The following is a 6000-nucleotide window of genomic DNA, read 5'->3' as shown; positions in this document are numbered from 1 at the left end:
AATTATTTGTCAAAGCAATGTCTCATGCCTGTAATCCCAGCACTTCGGGAGGCCAAGGTCGGAGGAATGCTTGAGCTCAGGGATTCGAGACCAGCCTGGACAATATGGCAAAACCCTGTCTCTACTAAAAATACAAAAATTAGCTGGGCATGGTGGTGCATGTCAGGAATCCAAGCTCCTCGGGAGGCTGAGGCATGAGAATTGCTTGAACCTGGGAGGCAGAGGCTGCAGTGAGCCAAGATGGTGGCACTGCACTCCAGCCTGGGCAACAGAGTAAGACTCTGTCTCAAAAAAACAAAAATTAGCCAGGTGTGGTAGTGCACAGGTATTGTAGCCTATAGTCCCTCTGATAGTTTTGTCTTTTCTGGAATTTCATAGAAATGAAATCATTATGGTATGTGGTCTTTGTGGTCTTTTGCCACATAGCTAATACTTTTGAGGTTCCTCCAGATCATCCTTGCGTCAGTAGTTTGTTCCTTTTTATTGCTGAGTAGTGCTCCATTGTGTGAGTATATTGCAATTTGTTTATCCACTCTCCTATTGATGGACATGTTGATTTTTTTTTTTTGGCTTTTATGAATAAAGCTGCTATGAGCATTCATGTATAAGTCTTGGTATGGGCATATGTTTTAATATCTCTTGGGTAATACCTAGCAGTGGGATTGCTGTATGGTAAATGTATATGTAAACATTTATGGGAAACTGAGGGCACCAAGATTTTCAGTCATACTGGTCGAATGAACGGTGCCCAGGAATTTGTGTTTTTTATTTTTTGAGACAGGGTTTCTGTTGCCCAGGTTGGAGTGCACAGGCATGATCATTGCTCACTGCAACCTTGAACTCATGGGCTCAAGCAATCCTCCTGCTTCCTGCTCCCAGTAGTTGGGAGTACAGGCAGGCATCACCATGCCCAACTAATTTTTTCATTTTTAAGTTTTTGTAGAGATTGGGGTCTCCTTATGTTGCACAGGCTGGTCTTGAATTCCTGGCCTCAAGCAATCCCCACCACCTCCTTGGCCTCCCTAAGTGCTAGGATTACAGGTGTGAGCCATGGTGCAGGGCCCTGTGCAGGTTTTTTATTTATTTATTTTTGGATTTTTTTTTTTTTTTGAGATGGAGTCTCTCTCTGTTGCCCAGGCTGGAGTGCAATGGTGAGATCTCGGCTCACTGCAACCTCTGCCTCCCGGGTTCAAGCAATTCTCTTGCCTTAGCCTCCTGAGTAGCTGGGATTACAGGCGCCTGCCACCATGCCTGGCTAATTTTTGTATTTTTAGTAGAGATGGGGTTTCGCCATGTTGGCCAGGCTGGTCTTGAACTCCTGACCTCAGGTGATCTGCCTGCCTTGGCCTCCCAAAGTGCTGGGGTTACAGGTGTAAGCCACGGCGACTGGCCATATGCTTATTTATTTATTTATTTTGAGAGAGAGTCTTGCTCTATTGCCCAGGTGGGAGTGAAATAGCGCAGTCTCAGCTCACAGTAACCTCCACCTCCTAGGTTCAAGCAATTCTCCTGCCTTAGCCTCCTGAGTAGCTGGGATTACAGGCACCCACCACCATGTCCAGCTAATTTTGTACTTTTAGTAGAGACAGGGTTTCTCCATGTTGGTCAGGCTGGTCTTGAACTCCTGACGTCAGCTTATCCACCCAAATCTGCCTCCCAAAGTGCTGAGATTACAGGCGTGAGCCACTGTGCCTGACCTGGGCCATGTGCATTTCTAACAAGCTTCCCAGGTACAGCCAGGTGTCTGTGCTAGGTGATCTGGACTTCAACGTCCTTCACCTCTGAAGGACGGCCTTCCTTCCCCCTTCTGCCTGTGGAGTTCCAGGTTTTATTCCCTAACCTCAGCCCCAGAGGAGACCCAACATCCAGATTCTGAGAGGTTGATCCCACCATACAGAAACCCTGGTCCAGCTCAGGAGTGACTCAGTCCACATACACTCTCATTAGATTAGCATCATGAGGGGTGGTAATTATTACGGTAAATACATGATTGTAAGCTTGCCGTCCTGCTTCCTGCATCTTCTGACTTTATGTGAGTCTGAGGTCTCCCTCTTGCCCTTCTTGTGATAATGCAAGGAGGAAGTGTTTAGTTGTTCATTCATATACACTTACTGAGTCTTTTCTGTGCTAGGTAATGTTTAGGTGTTGAAGAAACACTGTGAAAGGGATACAATCTCTGTTTTCAAGGTACTGGGGAACGAACAACATACGTATAAACAACTAAGATAATCTCAGGGAGTATTAGGTTCCATGAAGAAAATACAACAGGGTAATGGAGAATGGAACTTTATTTTTATTTTTGTTTTTGAGAGGGAGTCTCGCTCTGTCTGGAGAGCAGAGGGGCGATCTCGGCTCACTGCAACCTCGGCCTCCCAGGTTCAAGGGATTCTCCTGTCTCAGCTTCCCCAGTAGCTGGGACTACAGGTGTGCACCACCATGCCTGGCTAATTTTTGTAGTTTTAGTAGAGATGGGGTTTCACTATGTAGGCCAGGCTAGTCTCAGACTCCTGACCTCAAGTGATCTGCCCGCCTCAGCCTCCTTAAGTGTTGGGATTACAGGCGTGAGTCACCCTGCCCAGCTCATAATGGAACTGTAGATAGGCAAACGTCTTTTCTGAGTGCAACATCTGAAGCCAGAGGGAGTCAGCTTTATTAATATCCAGAGCTATTCTGTAGCTCTGGATTGGCCACACGAGGCTTTTGAGCACTAGAATTGTGGCCAGTTTGTACTGAGATGTGCAGTAAATATAAAATATACCCGAATTTCAAAAACTTATTATAAAAAAGTTAACGTATTAGTGATTTTTTCTTTTGGCTACATGTTGGGATGATCATATTTTGAACATATTGGATTAAATATATTAAAATGAAGTTCATTTTCTTCTTTTTCATTTTTAAAATATGTACTAACTAGTAAATGTAAATTGCCTATGTGGCTGGCATTGTATTTCTATCGGTCTGGGGAGAAGGGTCCTAGGTAGAGAGAACGGCAAATGTACAGTTCCAAGGGCAGAAACTGAAGGATGCCGGGGCAAGAGCAGCCGGGGAAAAAAGTGGCTGAAATGGGAAGGGACCAGATCTAGTGGGACCTTGGGGGCAGCTCTGTAAGGAGGTGGGTTTTAATTGAAGTACGGTTGGGACGCCATTTTAAGCAGGGAAGAGCAGGGTCTGAATTCACAGGCCCCTGTGGCTGCAAAGTTGGGAACGGACTGCAGGTGAGTGGGCCAGACGGACGGCCGATTGCACCTTTCGCGTGGATGGAAGGCAGGGTGGTTGTAGGTGGGACGAATCCTGGGTTCCCATGCTGTCTGAACCAAAGTCATTTGTGGCCCTGCCCTCCCCTGGGACTCAGTTTCCCTACCTATAAAATAGGCCCCAGTGTTCGCAAACCCTGAAGGGGCCCGCAGCCCTGCAGGAGCCGCCGCCGGCGCCAGGGGGCACCTCCTCGATAACTCGGCGCTCGGCTGGCCAGGCACCGGCGCGTCGGCCGCTCGATTGGTCGTGTCGGGGCCGGCTGAGCGCCGCGGGCCTGCGCCATTGAGGAGCGGCGGGGAGGAAGCGCCGCGCAGCGCCGGGCTGGGGCGGGCGGCCCGGGACACCGACAGGTAGGGGCCGAGCGGTGCCGCGCCGGGCGGGTCTGGGGCCGGGAACTGCAGGGCCGGCGCGGACCCACGGGCCGCCGCTAGAGCTCCGCCTAGACCTGGGGGCACGGGCCCACCCTGAGGAGAGCGATGCTGGGAGCCTGGGGGCCCCGTCGTCCGGCCTCGGTCTGAGCCCCTCGGGGTAACCCTGGGGCGTCTGCTCCCCCGAAGGCTCCGAGCTCGCCACCTCCGGAGACCCCTGCGTCCGAGTCCCCGCCCCAGGCACAGGCTAGGAGTTGGCTGAACCTCTGGGAATCCCGAAGTCCGTGTCCTGGGGAGCCCGAGCCCCTGCCGGACGCCGGCACACTTTCTGGGGTCCCAGTAGCCTGGCGCCCTGGAATTGGGAGGTGTCAGTCCGCGCCTGTCCGCCTGAGCCGTAGTCTCAATGCAGGACCCTAGTGTGCGAGTCCCCCACATTACGCCCAGGAGTGGGGTGTCAGTTCCCTAGAATGCCTTAGCCTTAATCAGCCACCCGAGGTCACACTCTGGGGCGGAGACATCAGGCCTAAAACTTCTCTTTACCTTTTGCCCCCCAGGGTCACGCCCTGGCCCAGCCACTCCTCCTAGGTGTGGGATCCCGGCGCTGTTCCCTCCAGGTTTTACCTGGGTGGTGGGGTCTCTGTTCCCTGGAGGGGGCTGCGGGTTCCTAGAGCTGGGGGCGGGAAGGTTGTGGGAGCGTCGCCTTCCGTGCAGTGCCGTCCCTGTGGGGCCACAGGTCGGACAGCCGCCCCCGCCCCCTTTTTGGAGCTCCCTGGCGCCTGCAGCGCTCAGTACCGGCCGCCTCAGGGAGGGACGCCCAGGTCCGGTTGCCAATCCTTCCTATTCCCGGTATGGCTGCTCCTCAGGGGAGGGGCCTGGCTCAAGGTCATGCCCGGCTGTCTGCCCGCCCGTGGGCTCAGCACTGATCCCTACTGTCACCCGCCCCACTGGGTAGGGGAGCCCAGGTGGGGGTTAGTGCCAAGCAGCTGCCTAGAAGCCCTGATGGACCGGAGTGTAAACACTTTGGGATTCTGACCAGTCTGACGGCCCTTGCTGACACTGAATTCCTCAAGGGAATCCCTGAAGTGGCCTCAAGCTGGGTCCAGATGCTTAGCAGAGCAAATCATGGGTGCTTTCTGGTTTGGGCCTCAATTTTACTGACCAGGGCGCCTTACAGTGCTAATCGCTCATGCTTTTAAAACCTGTGCTTTGCATTCTTTTCCATTTAGGGCAAGTAGGGTAGGGCCTGAACTTGTTTACAAACTGACAGTTGTTTCCCTTGATTTGGAGATAATTGGTTATTGGCACTCAGAGTTGGCATTTGGGGCCGAAATTAATGGCAATAACTACAAAAATAAAGAGTACTCTGACCTTGGCTTCTTAAGTTTGTTTGGAGTCCCCATAGTGAGATTAGTCAGTTTCACATTTGGTGTTCACAAATTTACTCCTTTAAAGTTACAATAGTGGCAAGGCACGGTGGCTCACGCTTGTAATCCCAGCACTTTGGGAGGCCAAAGTGGGCAGATCAGGAGTTGAGGTGGGGAGTTCCGACCAGCCTGGCCAACATGATGAAACCCTGTCTCTACTAAAAATACAAAAATTAGCTGGGGATGGTGGCAGGTGCCTGTAATCCCAGCTACTCAGGAGGCTGAGGTAGGAGAATCGCTTGAACCCAGGAGATGGAGATTGCAGTGAGCCGAGATCCCATCACTGCTCTCCAGCCTGGGCGAGGGAGCAACACTCTGTCTCCAGAAAAAAAAAGTTACAATAGAGAAATGTTTCTTTTACTCAGACTGTTGATCATTGGTTTTTAAAAAATTGCTCTTATAACCTTTTCTAAACAAATGTAGCCAATAATTAGTTTTATATAACTCTACCCTTAAAACATATCTTTATATTCCATTCGCAGAAAAAAAGAAATCTTTGGAAAGAAATTGGGCAAATATTTTACCAAATGCTGTTTTTTTCCTTCTTTCCTTTTTTTTTTGAGACAGAGTCTTGCTCTGTCGCCTAGGCTGGAGTGCGGTGGCGAGATCTAGGCTCACTGCAAGCTCCGACTCCTGGGTTCATGCCATTCTCCTGCCTCAGCCTCCCGAGTAGCTGGGACTACAGGCGCCCGCCACCACGCCCGGCTAATTTTTTGTAGTTTTAGTAGAGACAGGGTTTCACCGTGTTAGCCAGGATGGTCTTGATCTCCCGACCTCATGATCCACCTGCCTCAGCCTCCCAAAGTGCTGGCATTACAGGCGTGAGCCACTGCGCCTGGCCTGTTTTTTTCTTTTTACTGTCACTGTTGACAACAAAAGTGAATCTTCTCTGGAAGTACAAGATATTGTTGACAAACGAAAGCCAGTTTTTCTAGGAGATTGAGTTCCTTCTT

General features: G+C 50.9%; 1 protein-coding gene across 2 annotated transcripts in view; it reads left to right on the top strand.

The window, feature by feature from the left end:
* Nucleotides 1–3367: 3367 nt before the first annotated feature.
* The window catches only part of VPS13D (vacuolar protein sorting 13 homolog D), a 296584-nt gene continuing 293951 nt past the window's right edge, over nucleotides 3368–6000 (top strand). Inside the window, exon 1 of one of the 2 annotated variants that reach the window (XM_033228300.1) lies at nucleotides 3368–3605. The gene's annotated coding sequence lies outside the window, so the exon portion shown is untranslated. The remainder of the gene's footprint in view (nucleotides 3606–6000) is intronic. The other variant, XM_033228302.1, reaches the window with a different exon arrangement.

Source organism: Trachypithecus francoisi, unplaced genomic scaffold (assembly GCF_009764315.1).
Source record: "Trachypithecus francoisi isolate TF-2019V2 unplaced genomic scaffold, Tfra_2.0 Lachesis_group12, whole genome shotgun sequence".
Classification (NCBI taxonomy): Eukaryota; Metazoa; Chordata; class Mammalia; order Primates; family Cercopithecidae; genus Trachypithecus; species Trachypithecus francoisi.
This window is presented reverse-complemented; position numbering and strand designations above follow the sequence as displayed.